Genomic DNA, 18,945 nt, shown 5'->3' with positions numbered 1-18,945 from the left:
AGCGTCCACATTAAGTTGGGTGAATTTTGGCCATTCCTCCTGACAGAGCTGGTGTAACTGATTCAGGTTTGTAGGCCTCCTTGCTCGCACACCTCTTTTTCAGTTCTGCCCACAAATGTTCTGTTTGATTGAGGTCAGGGCTTTGTGTTTGCTCCAGGCTGACTTTATGCTCTGTCATATTATGTGGTCTGCAGCAGTGAACAAAGGTACATTTCCCCACGTTGCCAAATGGTGAGACGTGCCCCCTGCACATATTATCACGCCCTATGATCATTAGGTACAACGACAACAAGGTAGTCCTATGGTACGGTCTATGGAAGATTTAAACAGATTGGATGTGTGCTCTACTGTAGGTCTATAGTGAACATAAAGACACAGCTACAATGTTAGCATATGTAAGATAACCTGTCTTCCTGTATTACGACTGTCTGTCAGTAGAACGAATGGATGTATTGCTGAACAGACTGTGAGGATAGTGTGTACTAGATACATCAGAGTATCTGTACCTCTTCAGGCTGTACAATAGACTGAGAGGAAAGTAGAACAGCTCAACAAAAAAAAGATGTATCTTCAGGAATTATATATAAAACATGTGCCTCTGAAACTGATAAAGAAAGAAATACTTTGGAATCCTCTTCTCTGATAACGTTAGATAAAATACCCCCAAGGCCCTTTTTGGTCTCTGAATCAAATTATGGATATTATGTTCTTTTTTGGGAGCATTTATTTGACTCGTAGTAAGAGCAAGTGCACATTCTGTAGGCAAATCTGCGTTGAGTGCTTTTAGTGGCCACTTCATGAAGGCTCTAATGTCCATTTGACCTTTGTCCATGTTGCAGTATAATGTACAGCTTAAAAGCAGGATAGTGTTAGTCTTTTTTGGCTGAAAACAAACATGTTTTCCAATTCCAAAATGTACAAACTCTACTTTTATGAAGAGTAAAACAATAACTAGATAACTAGATGGTTGTGGGGCTTGCTTTAGCTCTTTTAAAAGTATATTTGTGGTAGTGGAAGAAGTAATAATTTTTTACCTAACTATTTATTAAAGCAAAGCCGTTACAGTGCCTTCAGAAAGTATTCACACACCTTGACTTTTTCCACATGTTGTTGTGTTACAGCCTGAATTTAAAATGGATTCAATTGAGATTTTGTGTCACTGGCCTACACACAATACCCAATAATGTCAAAGTGGAATTATGTGTTTACAAATGTTTACAAATTAATTAAAAAGGAAATGCTGAAATGTCTTGAGTCAATAAGTATTCAACCCCTTTGTTATGGCAAGCCTAAATGAGTTTAGAAGTTATGCTTTGCTTAATAAGTCACATATTAAGTTGCATGGACTCACTCTGTGTACAATAATAGTGTTTGAATTACATTTTTTAATGACTACCTCATTTCTGTACACACATACAATTATCTGTAAGGTCCCTCAGTCGAGCACTGAATTTAAACCACAAAGACCAGGGAGGTTTTCCAATGCCCCTCTTTTTACACTGCTGTTACTCTGTTATTATCTATGCATAAGTCACTTTAATAACTCTACCTACATGTATATATTACCTCAATTACCTCGACTAACCGGTGCCCCGCACTTTGACTCTGTACCCCCTGTATATAGCCCGCTATTGTTATTTTACTGCTTCTCTTAATTATTTGTTACTTTTATTTCTTATTTTTTAGGTATTTTTCTGAAAACTGCATTGTTGGTTAAGGGCTTATAAGTAAGCATTTCACTGTAAGGTCTACACCTGTTGTATTCGGCTCATGTGACAAATACAATTTGATTTGATTGGTAGATGGGTAAAAATAAAAAAGCAGACATTGAATATCCTTTTGAGCATGGTGAAGTTATTAATTACACTTTGGATGGTGTATCAATAATCCCAGTCACTTCAAAGATACAGGCATCCTTCCTAACTCAGTTGCCAGAGAGGAAGGAAAACAGTTACATAGTTTAATGGCTGTGATAGTGGAAAACTAAGGATGGATCAACTTCTGTCCATCTCTGTCTGTCCCTAGCTTCCTGTGCTGCCCCATGAGCTCCTCTGCGTGTGCTAGTATCCATAACAACGGCTCCGTTTGGGCTGCTCAATGACGAAACATCAGAGAGCTGTTAACTGACATAAGATAGCTTCTTTTCGTCACTCTAAACTCCGACAAACATGATACTTACAACATGAGGTTGTACTTGTTACTTACAACATGAGGTTTTTCCCAGGAAAATTTCCCAGGACATAGACATATCTGATATGGGCAGAAATCTTAAATTCTTGTTAATCTAACTGCACTGTCCAATTTACAGTAGCTATTACAGCGAAATAATACCAATGCTTTTGTTTGAGAAGAGTGCACAATTTTGAACATGAAAAGTTATTAATAAACAAATTAGGCACATTTGGGCAGTCTTGATACAAAATCTTGAACAGAAATGCAACAGTTCATTGGATCAGTCTAATACGTAGCACATACACTGCTGCCATATAGTGGCCAAAATCTAAATTGCACCTGGGCTGGAATAATACATTATGGCCTTTCTCTTGGATTTCAAAGATGATGGTACAAAACAAATACAAAAGAACGTAATTTTTTTTTCTTTGTATTATCTTTTACCAGATCTATTATGTTATATTCTACTACATTCCTTTCACATTTCCATAAACATCAAAGTGTTTCCTTTCAAATGGTATCAAGAATATGTATATCCTTGCTTCAGGGCCTGAGCTACAGGCAGTTAGATTTGGGTATGTCATTTTTGGTGAAAATTTTWAAAAAGGGCAAATCCTTATTAATAACGTTTTTGAGAACTTGAAGTTAAGATAGCCTGAACATGTGAAAGTTGGTTTGGGGTCTCTATCTTGAACGGTTCAAGAATTACTGTTGGTAAGTTATTTTATGCACATTTAACGTAAACTCACGTAAACTCGTACATCGCCTTGGTCCGTACAATTGCTCTTATTTTAGCGCCCCAAAAACGTAATACTTCCAGATCAACTGTAATGTCAATACCATTGTAAAGCACAATTTCTCCCCTTTCCAACATGATCAATTACATGACCTAAACGCTGCCCGTTTCTGCATAATTCAAGCAGGCAATGAGTCCCGTCGGGTCTTTTTAAAAATGGCGGGTGGGGAAGGGAAACTAATGCGTGATAGTGAGAAGGAGAGATTTTGTGTGGGAAAATTGCTTTTTTTCACTCGATCTGTCCAACTTATCACCTTATGTAAGGTCACCTAAAATGTAAATAAAACACTATAAAGAGTTTATATAATGTGTCATTACATACCTATTTGAAGGTTTGTGTCGAATTTGAATCGGGTTTTTAGGGCGGTGCTAAAGTGATCTTAGAAGTAAACAGCGGCTTTGAGAATGATGATCGCATGCAATGATGACGCAAAAAATGACTAGGTATCACCCCCTTACCCCGTCACTGTCCATTTCTTGTTTTTAAACGATGAGAGAAGTGCTACACCTGGTGGAGAGAGATTGTAAGACAGAAATAGTTGCTTTATGCGTGCTGTACGTTACGACATGACACGTCACGATGTAAKGGAGGGTCCGTTTTTTCAACTTTTCTCCAATACRATAGAYCCATTACCATGTCGATCAACGCTTGAATAGAAACCTAGTTCACACCCCCGATTTTGAAGTCAACACAGTCGCTACAGTCCCATTAGTTTTCTTTGTAGCCTCGTTTGAATGTTGCGGTTGCGCACATTTGTACGGAATGGGGTGAGTTTACGTTATATAGTCAATGACAAGACATGAGAGAGCTGTTAGCTGATGTTAGCTAGCTAATTTTCGTCACTCTAAACTCCGACAAACAGCTGTAACTGTTGATTGGTAGAAGGTAATTACGTTCTGATTCCAGCTTTAAATAGAACAGAAGTAAACCAAGATGTCATAGCCTTTAAGTGTTTGTGAGTGTCCATAGCAATGGCTCCGTTTGGGCTGCTCAACGACATGACTGAGAGCTGTTAGCTGGCTTTAGCTAGCTACTTTTCGTCGCTCTAAACTCAGACAAACAGCTGGAACTTTTGATTGGTAGTAGATAATTCTGTTTTGATTCCAGATAATTGTAATACCAGAGCAGTAGACCAAGATGTCATTTTTCAGTTGTTTGTAAAAGGTTTTGTGGGAAAAATGTTAATGCGGTTACTAAAACAGCTGTATCGGTAGATTGGTAGCAGTTATTTTTGTTCCGATTGGAATAGCAGAGAAGTAGAGGAAGATTTCACATGCTCTCACGTTTTGACTAACAGGTTGCGAAAGGGGTCAAATTAGCAGATTTTTGTCAAAAGTTGCATTGTTCCCAGTGAATGGAATGTTGGAAATCTGGGAGTTTAAAAGTATAAAATATATATAAAAACGTTGTATGCAAGCACACTGGTCCTGACCTCTCTGCACATTTTAAAGTTGGAATTATGTTTCTAGCTTAAACAGTATAAGAGGAGTAGCGTTCCTAATAATAAGAAGTATGACAAAGATTTAAAGTGGGGACTCTTGCTTCACAAGCCCCATTAATTACATTCTATGGAATGTTTACCTTATTGCGTCAGCCTATTCAATATTCATCTATTCAGTTTTGTCAAGTTTACTATGTTGTGCTTGCCTTAGCACTACTAACACAGGAGTGTACTCTGAGCAGAGGTAAGGCAAGACTAACCGAATGAAAAAATATCCAATAAAATGACCAGGCTACATCATCTCTTATCCCCATGGCGACAGGGTGTCTACCTAAATGGCAGTATATCCATGCAGCTGTGCTCTGAGGATACACTGACAGACACCACACTAGCAGAGCACAGTACTCTATGAGGGTGTAAGCTTTTAATGCTATGCAGAGAGTGGAACTGTAGAATAATGGAAGCGTAATTAGTTCCTGTCCCATGGTGACATCGTCCTCTTCTCCTTCCCCCTCTGTCACCGCATCACTGCTCGACTTTATAGACGGGTTAGCTGACAACATCACCGAAGAGATGCACACGATTCAATGGGGCAGAAGTCCGTGTGTTGTTGTAATTTAATCTGGATGGCCAGATAGCTAGCAATGACGATGACAAGAAGCTGCCATGTGGAGAATTGCAGGATGCTAATTTCAGCTAGTTTTATGTTGTTCTTGATACCATCTTGTTATTAGGTGTTTTGGCTGATGTCATGTCTACGTTAATATGGCAAAAATGTGCTGGCTAGCTAGCTAACCAACAACTGTGACTATGTATTTGAGAGCCAACAACATTGGACACTAAATATGGTTTACATGTTGTCAACAATCTACAGTAAGTCTGTTTTGTCCCATAGTTGCGCACGCTTCGGTTTTGTTGCTAAACAACCAACCTATCTATGGAGACTGGGAGACGGGCGGGGGTGGGAGGAGGYGGAACAGGGGAGTCTTTGAACCATCATGAAGCTGCATACAGTTATTGTYCACTAACCCAATTATGTATAGGAATGTTGAATGCAGAAACTGGGCCAAGAAGCAGATTTGTCAGTATTATCTGGGACATTTCATGAGAGYAAGAGAAATATGTGTAGTGTGGTAGATATGTATGTATGATGTATTCCATGGATGGTATGGAAGGTATTGTTATGTCATGGTTCTTGAGAGAAATAGCCAATCAACACCTGGTTGAGAAAATTGGCTGGGAACCCTATGGTATCTATCTAGTCATTTAGATTTGTGGTCAAGGTGTGTTTACTGCATATATTATCAATTTGTCTTCATTATCACCATGGTGACAGGGTTATAGACAGGTTGATAGAGAGAGAGWAAGACAGAGTRTCTTCTACAGTGTGTCTGGTTGAAGGATGCATGTTTGAGTGTGAAGTAGACGTACCCATTACCATGTTGATGTTCTGTTTGTAGTTRATKCTTGTTCCCTTGCTAGATGCTCATCAATCTCTATGACTAAAGGTCATTTAAAAAGTAGAAGGATAAATATTTGAAAYTGCTTTACCTCAGCGAGTTGTTCTGACCTCAAACAAAGAGCACTGTGACTCTAATGGTTTTGTTCTATTTTCTTTGAAAATAATCCTAATTTAGATTCTAAAACCAAAGAACTGGCACCATGCAACCACACACTCTCCTTCTCCCAGCCCATGTGCTTTTTCTCTTCCCACTCACGGACCTGTGAACACTGCGAAGTCACACATAAGCACACTAAGTCGTGCACACAAACACACGCGTACAAAAACACAAGGACACAGACACTAACAGTTATTGTACACACGAGTACCTAAGGCAGTCTCTTTCTCTCTCTTACACACGCACGCATGCACACACACACACACAAACACACACACACACAGTATCGTACATCTGCCCACACACATACAGTACAAAGAGATGCCTGGAGAAATTGTCTTCTGATCTGCCAACTACCATAAATCACATTACTAACACAGAGTCCCTCATCACTGACGAAACACACCAAAGTTAAACAGTTCACTCAGAGTTCTAACCTTCTCTGTATCCCTACATTACATCTGCCCACACACATACAGTACAAAGAGATGCCTGGAGAAATTGTCTTCTGATCTGCCAACTACCATAAATCACATTACTAACACAGAGTCCCTCATCACTGACGAAACACACCAAAGTTAAACAGTTCACTCAGAGTTCTAACCTTCTCTGTATCCCTACATTGTTTGTACTGTACAACATGCCACGCTTTAGCCTGAATTAATTCACATCATAATTGGAATGTACTGTACCTCCCAAGCTCAAATGGGAGCTTGGGAGGTATGGCAAATAGTTTATTTGGTAGACTTCAGGTAATTTATGGTATAAAGTGCTTKATGTATTATCTAGTGTCTACAGGTCCTGCCATCTCACCAATTTACCCACAACCACCTGGTGACACATCAACAGAGACTCTACAAGAAGATAAACTGTCATTTATACTCTTTCTATTGTGCACCATTTACTAATTGCACTGATTAAAATCCTTGGACGGTGTATTCATTCCTATTTTCCTCAGAGCAGCCTACTGTGCCTCTGTCAGAATAGGAGTGTTGTAATTATCTATTGTGATCGTAAGCTATTCATTGAATTGAAGAGTAATTGCAGGGTAATAGTAATTGCCAATCAGAGACASAGGCTCACAGATATTAAAGGATTGGTTTGGTAAGAGATAATGGCGGAGGAACTCCACTTAGCCTATGGGAGAGGTGGAGTCATCATCTTTCTTGCTTACTCCTATCCATTCCTTTCAGATCTGTGAACACCAAAGGGGTAGAAGAAGGGGCTAGGGGCTGAAGGAACCAAGCCAGAAGTCTGAAAGATTGAGGTCAAGGCTGTCCATTGTTTTGCCTGCAGGACCAGTGAGAGATTACGTTTTGATGACGAGCTCTATACCTTAAGGTGAGATAAAAATGCAAAGTCAGTCTTTATGAAAAGACGCCATACTTTTGGGGGAAAAACTGTTGAAAATAAAGTACCTCCCATTTTTTTTCTTCAAGGTTTTTGCACTGTAGAAAATCTCTCTGTTTGTTCATTTTCTTTTCATGGCCTGAAGACTACAATTATAGAAAACATTATCCAGCCTTTTCTAAAGAAGTATCCTTGATGCAGCTTTGAATTGCACTGACTGTCATATGTCAGCATTGTCATTTTCTATTACTTCGGTATTTACAGTGTAATTCATTGTTTTGATTGGTAAAAGTTCAATAGATATGATGTGTGCTTAAATCTCACCCCTCTCTCTCTCTCTCTCTCTCTCTCTCTCTCTCTCTCTCAGGCAGGGGAAGCTAAGGTTTGCTTGCATGCACTGCACACATCCTTTCTCTCTCTCTTTATCTCTCTCAATCTCTCTTTTTCTCTCTTCCACACTAACGCCCTTTGCTAAGGTTTATGGGTTCTGTCATGCATATGCTTTATTCTCTTAATTCGGTCTCTTAACTATTCACTTTGATGATGCTAATGTGTAGAAGCGAGTCAAACACCGGCGCAATCTCATGTTTGAAGACGTGTCGGGCATCCTGTACCGCCACCTCAGCCTCGGCTAATGAGCGCTCCGGCACCACTCCGCTCCAAATACCTCTCTCTATACCCGCTGTTTCTCACTCTCTCACTGTCTGCTTTCTCTTTAATTGTCATTTATGTTCACGAAAAAGACTTTCCGCTACCTCATACTGACGTGATGCTCGACTTCCCTTTACTTAAGTAGGACTTAGTGTTTACGTTGAATAAGAGATTATTCAAGATTCAAAATACAAGATTCTCTTGGATATTCCTTGTTCTATTGTTTAGGCAACCATGTTGGAGATTTACCTAGAAAGAGGTTTTAAATAGCACATTACATGTTTTAACACTGTTCAGGCTGTAACAATGGTTGATTTTGCAATAACACTTGCTTCCGTATTTTACAATATTTCTAATAAATGGTTGCTTAGTCATTTTACAACGTAAAACAAAAATCGTGGTGTATAATTTAAGACGTGCAAATATGATTTCTTTACACTCAGCCCAAATCGAGTGGGAGCACTGGAGGCCTCCATTATATGGTCATTATAGGCTGCTGTGTGGGTAGTGATTTAAGGAGATTTGTTTCTCCTGCAGTTTCCCAGGGAATTGCCCTCATTATAATGGTTCAATTCAGTTTGGATCCACATCGATCTCACACTCTTTCCACGYTGTAGCAGGGGTCTTAGTAACGCATGTCGGTGTCAGTGTGTGAGTGACAACAGTGCGGTGATTACTGCCAGGAGGCTGAGGGTGTCAACCGAGGGTTAACAAGGGGTTTATATACAGTTGAGGCATATAAAGTATGCAAGCACAATAGTACACTGATTACTGTTCAGTGGCTGAGAGTGTCAAACAAGGGTTAAGTTGGGGTGTATGCAGTAGAGACCTATAGAGCCCTGGGAACACCCCTCACTGACGGGCCACATGTCTGAAGGGAATCTTATGCTCTTATGGCTCACAGACTGAGACTGTTTGACTAGAAGCAACTGTCACTGTGTGTCRGTGTGTATCTGTGTCTTTATGCGTGCTGGGCAGGGGGTGTCAGACTTCAAATAACCACTTTTAGGCTCTTTAATGTTCAAACAACCCAACTATCTCAATCAATATTGCTCAGTGTCCCGTTGAGTGTTGAAATGYGGGCTTCGAAAGAGGGCTGCTCGGCAAGGCCAATAGAACCAACAGAGAACCAATCAGAATTACCCACCCTGCAATGTCTGGAGTCATCACAGCTCTATTAGCAAGGAACGATGCTCTTTAACAGTGTGGTATTTGCTCTTCTTACAGTATGCCGTTGTCATGATTTTGAACATCTTGGAAGAGTGGCTACTGTCCTCTACTGTCGTGGATGGAAAACATGACTTTGAGTCACTAAGGTTAAAACCAGTTCTACACATTGGCATCTCTGGGGAAAAAAGTGTTTTGTTAATTAAAAGATGTGTTTGATGAGAACTTTTATTAAACTAGGCTATTATCTTTGCTTGCATTATTGGTTTGGTTATTTTCCTCATCGACTGTCTCCACTGATTTGTTCTATGGCAAGGAACATTTTTGTAATTTGTTCCCTCTCTCTCTCTCTCCCTCCCTCTTATCTCTCACACACACACAAAAATATAATCTAGTTTGGAAAAGCGACTGAGAGTGTTTTGAGCTGTACGTTTTCAGAGTTCTTAGAGAACAGTAGTGAATCCTTCCCTACCTGGGCCTAGAGCTCCAGGGACACAATCTCTCCAACACCATGCAGCCTCTGTATGAGACACACTGGGAGGTGTCCTTCACATCGCAGCCTCTGGATGAGACACACTGGGAGGTGTCCTTCACATTACAGCCTAGGAGGAGAGGACATACTGGGGGGAGGAAGGGGAGGCAAATGTATTTGTTTAGTGTTAAGATACAAGTATCAAAGTAAAAGAATCACATCATAAAATAATAAAATAAAAGTACTAACAAAGTAACAAAAACAAGTTTTTTAACAAGATCATGGCGTCTGGTAACAAGTGGGTATCTTGAAGTGTTCCATTTGTAGTGTTGGCCTGACGTCTTTTTTTCTCAAGGCATTAGTATCTGCTATCTAGCTTGATTTTCAGGGGAAGCTTTGAGCTAATCAAGCTATATCACAAATGTACCTAAAAGTGTGTTCTCGTCCTGATTTGAGTCAAACAGGATAGACACAAGAATATCAAACATGATGTTTGTCATGATATTTGAACATAGAGCTACATTTAGGGGCTCCTGAGTGGCGCAGTGGTCTAAGGCACTGCATCTCAGTGCAAGAGGCGTCACTACAGTCCCTGGTTTGAATCCAGGCTGTATCACATCCGGCCGTGATTGGAAGTCCCATAGGGCGGTGCACAATTGGCCCAGCGCTGTCCGTGTTTGGCCGGGGTAGGCCGTCATTGTTAAATAAGAATTTGTTCTTAACTGACTTGCCTGGTTAAATATATATTTTTAAAATGTTTAGTATTCATCATAGACTATCAAAATAAAGAAAGTCGCACACTCCATGTATAAACTTCCAGCAACTTAATGCTGCAGCAACTTAATGCTGGGAGTTTATACATGGAGTGTGCGACTTCCTTTATTTTGATAGTTTATAGTTTATTCGCCGTTAGTCAGCACCTCCACACAAACACATTTCTCTGGGTGTGCGCCAGTTCATGTTTTTGAATCTACTAGTATTCATCATAGAACAATAGAAATGGGCGTGGTTACACTAGGATTTAACCGACTTCCTACCACAGTAACAGCAGCCCTCACAGTACAGGAAATACCACATGCCACTGTGGATAGAGGAATGAAACAAAGCGTTACAGTGTAAAGCTTGAAGAGTCAGCCTAATTGGCCCCTATTAGAGCCCATAATTACCACTCCCATCTCTGGATAATGTGTTGTGTAGCCTGATTATACACAGATCCTTTCAAAATAGCCGAAACGCTAATAGCCCTAGAAACAAGACAAGTACTCTACTAGTCACGATCGTTCCTTTTTGTTTTGGTCGATCACGATATCACACCTCTATTTATTGCAGAGTAGGAATGGGGGGCTATGCAAATATTTAAATGAGCAGAGGAGTTCTAACTAACCTGGTGCCTTTTCTCTCTCCTTAGTTTGATATGTGTCATTTATCTGACAAAGAATGTTATTAATTCTATTTGCATCGTATAATTGGAAACCTTCCCTAATGCATTTAGAAGCAGASCAGTCTCGTTAAGTAGCACTCTGAGAAGGGAGTCAGAGGACTAGATTTAACATAAAGTAAACCTGAAAAGAACTCACTGTTCCAATATAGCAGACGCTGCTGTACCAATCACAACTGCAGACTGTTTTGTAATTGATTTCGAAGTAGAGCAACAAAAGCAAGAGCAGGAGAGGGAGAGATTAGAAGAACCTCTTGGATTGGAAGGTGAAAAATAACCCTGAGAGTGAACGAGTAGGAAAGAGCGAGAGATGAGGAGAAACAGGAAGAGAAAGGAGAGAGACGGGAGGGATTCAGGTAAGGGGCGAGAGAGAGATAGAGAGATGAGACTGAAAGAAAAGATAGAAAGATGGGGAGCGAGAGACACAAGAAAGTGATGAGAAGGATGCCACACCACACCACCTGTTGCTCTAATGACTTCCTACTTCCTGCTAAGGCATTTTTTGACAGCTTCCTGTCTCTAGTCTTCACACATCGGTTTCTCATCATTACAATATCTGGCCCTGAGGTCCCTTGGTCCACTCAACCTCCAGCAGGAGACCAGACTGGTCCAATTTAAACAAACACCACACACTGCTCTCCCTCTGAGACCTCAGAGAAGTGCTACCTCTTCCCTCACTCCCTCGACACAGGCAACACTCGACTCACTCTCCTCTCACACAGAGCAAACTCACACTGGCTCCTCTCTCACGTTGCTATAGCTACCTGTCTGAGAACTAACGAACAATACAGACCTTGAGTTCCCCCCGTGCCCCACTCATCTGACAGCTCCACTGCCTGTCACTTTCAAAGACCAACTATATACAAAAATATAAACGCAACACGTAAAGTGTTGTTCCTATCTTTCATGAGCTGAAATAAAAGATCCCAGAAATGTTCCATGTGCACAAAAAGGTTACCTCACTCAAATGTTGTGAACAAATTTGTTTACATCCCTGTTAGTGAGAGTGTCTCTTTTGCCAAGATAATGATCTTTACACAGGTGCTGGGGACAATAAAAAGCAACTCCAACATGTGCAGTTTTGTCACACAACACAATGTGACAAATGTCTCAAGTTTTGAGGGAGCTTATAATTGGAATGCTGACTGCAGGGATGTCCACCAGAGCTGTTGCCAGAGAATTGAATATTCATTTCTCTACCATAAGTCACTTCCAATGTCGTTTTAGAGAATTTTCAGGACGTCCAACCAGCCTCACAAACACAGACCACGTGTATGGCGTCGTGTGGGCGTGCGGTTTGCTGATGTCAACATTGTGAACAGAGTGTGAATACAATTGCATTTTATCAATGACAATTTGAACTCACAGAGATACCGTGACGAGATCCTGGGGTCCATTGTCATGCCATTCATCCGCCCCATCACCTGATGTTTCAGCATGATAATGCACGGCCCCATGTCGCAAGGATCTGTACACAATTCGTGGAAGCTGAAAATGTCCCAGTTCCTTCATGGCCTGCATTCTCACCAGACATGTCACCCATTGAGCATGTTTGGGATGCTCTGGATCGGCGTGTACGACAGCGTGTTCCAGTTCCCGCCAATATCCAGCAACTTTGCACAGCCATTGAAGAGGAGTGGGACAACATTACACAGGCCACAATCAACAGATGTGTCACGCTGCATGAGGCAAATGGTGGTCACACCAGATWCTGACTGGTTTTCTGATCCACGACCCTACCTTTTTTTAAATCTGTGTTATCTATGACCACATGACTGTATTGCCAGTCATGTGAAATCTATGGATTAGGTCCTAATGAACTTATTTCAATTGACTGATTTCTTTATATGAACTGCAACTTAGTAAAATCTTAGAAATTGTTGTGTGTTGTGTTTATATTTTTATTCAGTATATAATATACTCCACCTTTTTCTTAACTTATATAATGTGCAGATGGATCAGTATTAAAAAGGTTTAAAACAATCTGATTAACCGTGTCACTCCAGATACAGCTGATACATGTACAGTACCACTCAAAAGTTTGGAKACACCTACTAATTCAAGGCTTTTTATTTATTTTTACTATTTTATACATTGTATAATAATAGTGAAGACAACATAACTATAAAATAACACATATCATGTAGTAACCAAAAAAGTGTTAAACAAATCTGGAATGCTTTTCCAACAGTCTTGAAGGAGTTCCCACATATGCTTTGCATTTGTTGAGTGCTTTTCCTTCACTCTACGGTCCAACTCATCCCAAACCATCTCAATTGGGTTGGGGTCGGGTGATTGTGGAGGCCAGGTCATCTGATGCAGCACTCCATCACTCTACTTCTTGTTCAAATAGCCCTTACACAGCCTGTAGGTGTGTTGGGTCATTGTCCTGTTGAAAAACAAATGATAGTCCACTAAGCGCAAACCAGATGGGATGGCGTATCGCTGCAGAATGCTGTGGTAGCCATGTTAGTTAAGTGAGCCTTGAATTCTAAATAAATCACAGTGTCACCAGCAAAGCACCCCACAAAATTACACCTCCTCCTCCATGCTTCACGGTGGGAACCACACATGCGGAGATCATCCGACCAAAGGACCAATTTCCACCGGTCTAATGTCTATTGCTCGTGTTTCTTGACCCAAGCAAGTCTCTTCTTCTCATTGATGTCCTTTAGTAGTGGTTTCTTTGCAGCAATTCGACCATGAAGGCCTGATTCCCYCAGTCTCCTCTGAACAGTTGATGTTGAGATGTGTCTGTTACTTGAACTCTGTGAAGCATTTGTTTGGGCTGCAATTTCTGAGGCTGGTAACTCTAATGAACTTATCCTCTGCAGCAGAGGTAACTCTGGGACTTCCTTTCCTGTGGTGGTCCTCATGAGAGCCAGTTTCATCATATCGCTTGATGGTTTTTGCGACTGCACCTGAAGAAACTTTCAAAGTTCTTGACATTTTCTGTATTGACTGACTGACCTTCATGTCTTAAAATAAGGATGGACTATTTCTCTTTGCTTATTTGAGCTGTTTTTGCCATAATAGGGCTATCTTCTGTATACCACCCCTACCTTGTCACAACCCAACTGATTGGCTGAAACGCGTTAAGAAAGAAGCAAATTCCACAAAATAGCTTTTAACAAGGTACACCTGTTAATTGAAATTAATTCCAGGTGACTACCTCATGAAGCTGGTTGAGAGAATGCCAAGAGTGTGCAAAGCTGTCATCAAGGCAAAGGGTGGTGTCACGCCCTGACCATAGAGAGCTTTTTATTCTCTATGTTGGTTAGGTCGGGGTGTGATTAAGGGTGGTTAAGGGTTAAGCCATTTCCCCATTGTGCTTTGTGGGATCTTGACTATGTATAGTTGCCTGTTAGCACTATTTTGAGCTTCATGTTTCGTTTTGTTCGCTTTATTGTTTTTGTTCTTTGAGTTTTCTCTTCCTAAATAAAGGGATGGAAACATACCACGCTGCATCTTGGTCCAATCATTATGACGATCGTGACAGGTGAATATTTTGAAGAATCTCACATACATTATATATTTTCATCTGTTTAACACTTGTTTGGTTACTACATGATTCCAGATGAGTTATTTCATAGTATTGATGTCCACTGCTATTCTACAATAAAGAAAAACCCTTGAATGAGTAGGTGTGTCCCATCTTTTGAATGGTACTGTGAATGGAGGATAAACTCGAAGCAGCAACAAGACAAGAGGTGAACCCGAGCCGCGAATGCAAACCCCCTATCTCTCCATGATGGCTCCATCTTAGAACAGATTGCATGGCCCTTCACTTCAGGCAGTAAAAGCTGACGGGGGCCTCATAAAGTAGAACAGCCTCCCTCTCCAATCTCAACATTAATCACGCCAGCCAGCTAGATATGACGGCTCGTCTCAGTCCTCCTCCCTCCTTCCTCCTCCTTCCTCCTCCTCTTAAGTCAGACAGCTGCCCACCAGTCAGTCTCTTTAAGYTTCCACTGAGTGCTCTTTGAAGAGTTCCTACAATATCTGCCTGCTGGCTGCTATCTTGGTGTCTTCCAAAGGGTGTCTCTCCCTAACGCCTCCTTCTATCGATCTGTCATGGCAGAAAGCCAGTCCCCTTCCTTCAGTCTCCAATGAATTAATGTCCCCTTCCACCGTGACAGCCAGTCATACTCAGTGAAGCTGGTGCTGTATCAATGGCTGTCAACAGTGTTAAGGGAGCCCAACGAACACACACACACACACACACAAGAAAACATATGGAGTGCACTCATTAAAAACAATGGTCAGGGATTTGAAACAGAGCTCTCAGTAGAAGTGCGTTGTGGATCCCCCTCGTTCAGCAGAGGGAACCAGTCCAGAAGATAGTAAAATATTCATTCAGAGCTGTGCCAATTATTCTACCCAACGTGCTGTGCCAATCTTTGCTTGTTGACGTGTTTGTATCAGCATACATTTAAGTCCTCTATATCCAAGGCTGCTTAAGCTGGTGCACATGGCTTTATCATGTGATACCCATAGAGGATGAACAATAATGATATTATTGAGCTGATTATTATTGATTTTTTACTTGATTKACCCTGCTAATGCTGTGGATTATACATTGTTTCATATCAACTAAACCTGAAATGTGTATCTCATGATTTGTTCCTGTCAGTCGTTGACATAACCACTCCTGACGCTCTCCTAATCACCGATGGACATCACTTTCATGATACCATTTAGATACCACACTGTGGTTCCAGTATTGCCTAATATTCCTGAGTCTRTCTGTCTATTGGGCTAAATCAGAGGACAAGTCTGCCCAAACCCAAGAGGAAGTTGGCTTTTCTTTTGAACAGACATCGTTCTGAGTCCGGCTGATCATGTGGGAGAATTCAGATCACGTCACAGTGTCAGAACTCTCCTATTGAGAACATTCCCTCGCCTCACCCAGCCTGTTGCCATAGTAACATGGCCATTCGGAGTCAAAAAGGGTGTTTCGATGCACACCCTTCCATTACCAAACACACATACCGCACACACACACACACACATTACTCACTCACACACTATATCTTTCACTCATCCGCATTGTCTCAGAATCACACACGCTCACGCACTCCCCACAACTCTGTTTTGCCTTTGAAGCATGTTTGTAGTCAAACAGAGCCGTGTTAAAGGTTAAGGCCTGGACACATACAGATCTGTTGCCTGTGGGCAGAGGGGCAGGGATCTTAATGTCGAATGTTTTCTCTGGGGTGATATCATGTCTGTGTGTGTGCCTCTCTCCCCTGCAGCTACTCCTCTAGGTCGTTGTTTTAAAAAGTAAATGGTGTTCCCAGTCAGCTTTACCTGGTAAAAATAAAATAGATCAAATAAAGTATGCTTGATTCACTGTATCGCTCAAAAAAAGACAGATATCATTTGTAACACCCTTCCCCACCTCCAACCATTGCCCTCCATCTATCCTCCACCTCTAACCTGTGGACATCCTCCGGTGTCCCCCGCCACCCACCCCTTGCCCCGCTTCCACCACCACCTCCTCTCAAGCCACTTCCTGAAGGATCAGGCTTGAGGGATGTGACAAGTTAATCATTTATTTATGGTCTCCTGCTCTGCAGAGGTTGGAAATAAAGTAGTAGGATGTAGCAGCGACAGTCCTACCAGCGGAACATGCTGGTATTAGAGTAGCAGCGACAGCTCTTACCAGCAGAGCACCTGCTGGGTAGTTAGATGTAGCACGACAGCTCCTTACCAGCAGAGCACCATGCCTGGGTAGTTAGATGTAGCAGCGACAGCTCCTTACAGCGAGAGTACCATGCTGGGTAGTTTAGATGTAGCAGCGGACAGTCCTACCAGCGGAGCACCATGCTGAGTGTAGTTAGATGAAGCAGCGACAGCTCCTTACCAGCGGGAGCAACCATGCTGGGTAGTTTAGATGTAGCAGCGACAGCTCCTTACCAGCAGAGCACCATGCTGGGTAGTTAAGATGTAGCAGCGACAGCTCCTTACCAAACAGAGACCATGCTGGGTAGTTAGATGTAGCAGCGACAGCTCCTTACCAGCGGAGCACCATGCTGGGTAGTTAGATGTAGCAGAGCGACAGCTCCTTACAGCAGAAGCACATGCTGGTAGTTAGATTGTAGCAGCGACAGCTCCTTACCAGCGGAGCACCATGCTGGGTAGTTAGATGTAGCAGCGACAGCTCTTACCAGCAGACACCATGCTGGGTAGTTAGATGTAGCAGTGACAGCTCCTTACCAGCGGAGCACCATGCTGGGTAGTTAGATGTAGCAGCGACAGCTCCTTACCAGCGAGCATCATGGTCTGTGGTAAGTTAGATGTAGCAGCGCAGCTCCTTACCAGCAGAGCACCATGCTGGGTAGTTAGATGTAGCAGCGACAGCTCCTACCAGCGGAGCACATGCTGGGTAGTTAGATGTAGCAGCCGACAGCTCCTTACTAGCGGAGCACCATGCTGGGTAGTTAGATGTACAGCGACAGCTCCTTACCAGCAGAGCACCATGCTGGGTAGTTAGATGTAGCAGCGACAGCTCCTTACCAGCGGAGCACCATGCTGGGTAGTTAGATGCAAGGCAGCGACAGCTCTACCAGCGGAGCACCATGCTGGGTAGTTAGATGTAGCAGCGACAGCTCCTTACAGCCGGAGCACCATGCTGGGTAGTTAGATGAAGCAAGCGACAGCTCCTTACCAGCGGAGCACCATGCTGGGTAGTTAGATGTAGCAGCGACAGCTCCTTACAGCGGGCTACCATGCTGGGTAGTTAGATGTAGCAGCGACAGCTCCTTTACCAACAGAGCACCATGCTGGTAGTTAGATAAGATTGTAGCAGGCGACAGCTACCTTACCAGCGAGCACCATGCTGGGTAGTTAGATGTAGCAGCGACAGCTCCTGTAAACCAAGCGGGAGAACCATGCTGTTAGTTTAGATGTAGCAGCGAAGGCTCCCTTACCCAGCCGGAGCATCATTCTCGGTAGTTAGCAGCCTGGATCTGCTACAGTTTACTGTCAGGGTTAGGTTGAGTAGAGGGTCACTTGGAAATGCTTTACCTCGCTCATGGCTCAGAAAAGTATTTGGAAACTGCAGGTTGACATATCACTGGGACAGTGTGTGTACCATTTGTGATGTGTGTGTGTGCATTGTTTAATGGCACAAATACAGTATATAATTGAATTATAACCCATGAACTTTATACTGTATGTGTGTCATGTGTTGCTGTCAGTAACAGAGCATCTATCTTCACATACCCCAGAGCATCATATCTAATCCTGTCAGACTTCCGCCGAAGTCGGCCCTTCTCCTTGTTCGGGTGGTGTTCGGCGGTCGACGTCACCGGCTTTCTAGTCACCACCGATCCATTTTTTCGTTTTCGTTTTGTTTTGTCTGTATTATACACACCTGGTTTCAATTCCCCTATTATGTTCCCTATTTAACCCTCTGGCTTCATTTCTGTTTGTCCGTGATTGTTTTGTTACGTTAGTGGTTGTTGTATTTTCTTATATGTTTTGTAATTATTCCGTTGTGGAATTTTGCTGAGATTTTGAGTAAACGTTTTGTGTTTCGCTCAACACTGGTGTCCTGCATTTGACTCTGCTACTTCGCCGCACACAACCCTGAACAGAATCACGGACCAAACTTCAAATGGAGGTCAGCAGGTGCAGCCAGCCCTCTCCCAGTCGAGGACAAGGTTCAGACAGCAAACGTGACCATGTTACACAGTTTAGGGACGCCCATGTATCGCGTGCTGCAGACTATGGACCGATGGGAGAGAGAGGTCTCCGGAAATCATACCCCATCAACAACCACCGCCACAGCATCTCCCTACTACCACGCGGTCATGCCCTCTCATCGTCAGGAC

General features: G+C 42.3%; 1 protein-coding gene across 4 annotated transcripts in view; it reads left to right on the top strand.

The window, feature by feature from the left end:
* LOC111970860 (beta-1,3-galactosyltransferase 1-like) overlaps positions 1-18,945 on the top strand; it is a 136,781-nt gene that overhangs the window by 87,678 nt on the left and 30,158 nt on the right. The window contains exons 3-5 of one of the 4 annotated variants that reach the window (XR_011480663.1): positions 7,223-7,370; positions 7,747-9,346; positions 9,593-9,858. The exons of 1 other annotated variant lie outside the window; for it this stretch is intronic. The gene's annotated coding sequence lies outside the window, so the exon portion shown is untranslated. Of the gene's footprint in view, positions 1-7,222; positions 7,371-7,746; positions 9,559-9,592; positions 9,859-18,945 lie in introns of those variants that run through there. 2 more of the 4 variants (XR_011480662.1, XM_023997583.1) reach the window with 2 other exon arrangements.

Source organism: Salvelinus sp. IW2-2015, linkage group LG12 (genome assembly GCF_002910315.2).
Source record: "Salvelinus sp. IW2-2015 linkage group LG12, ASM291031v2, whole genome shotgun sequence".
Taxonomy (NCBI): Eukaryota; Metazoa; Chordata; class Actinopteri; order Salmoniformes; family Salmonidae; genus Salvelinus; species Salvelinus sp. IW2-2015.
This window is presented reverse-complemented; position numbering and strand designations above follow the sequence as displayed.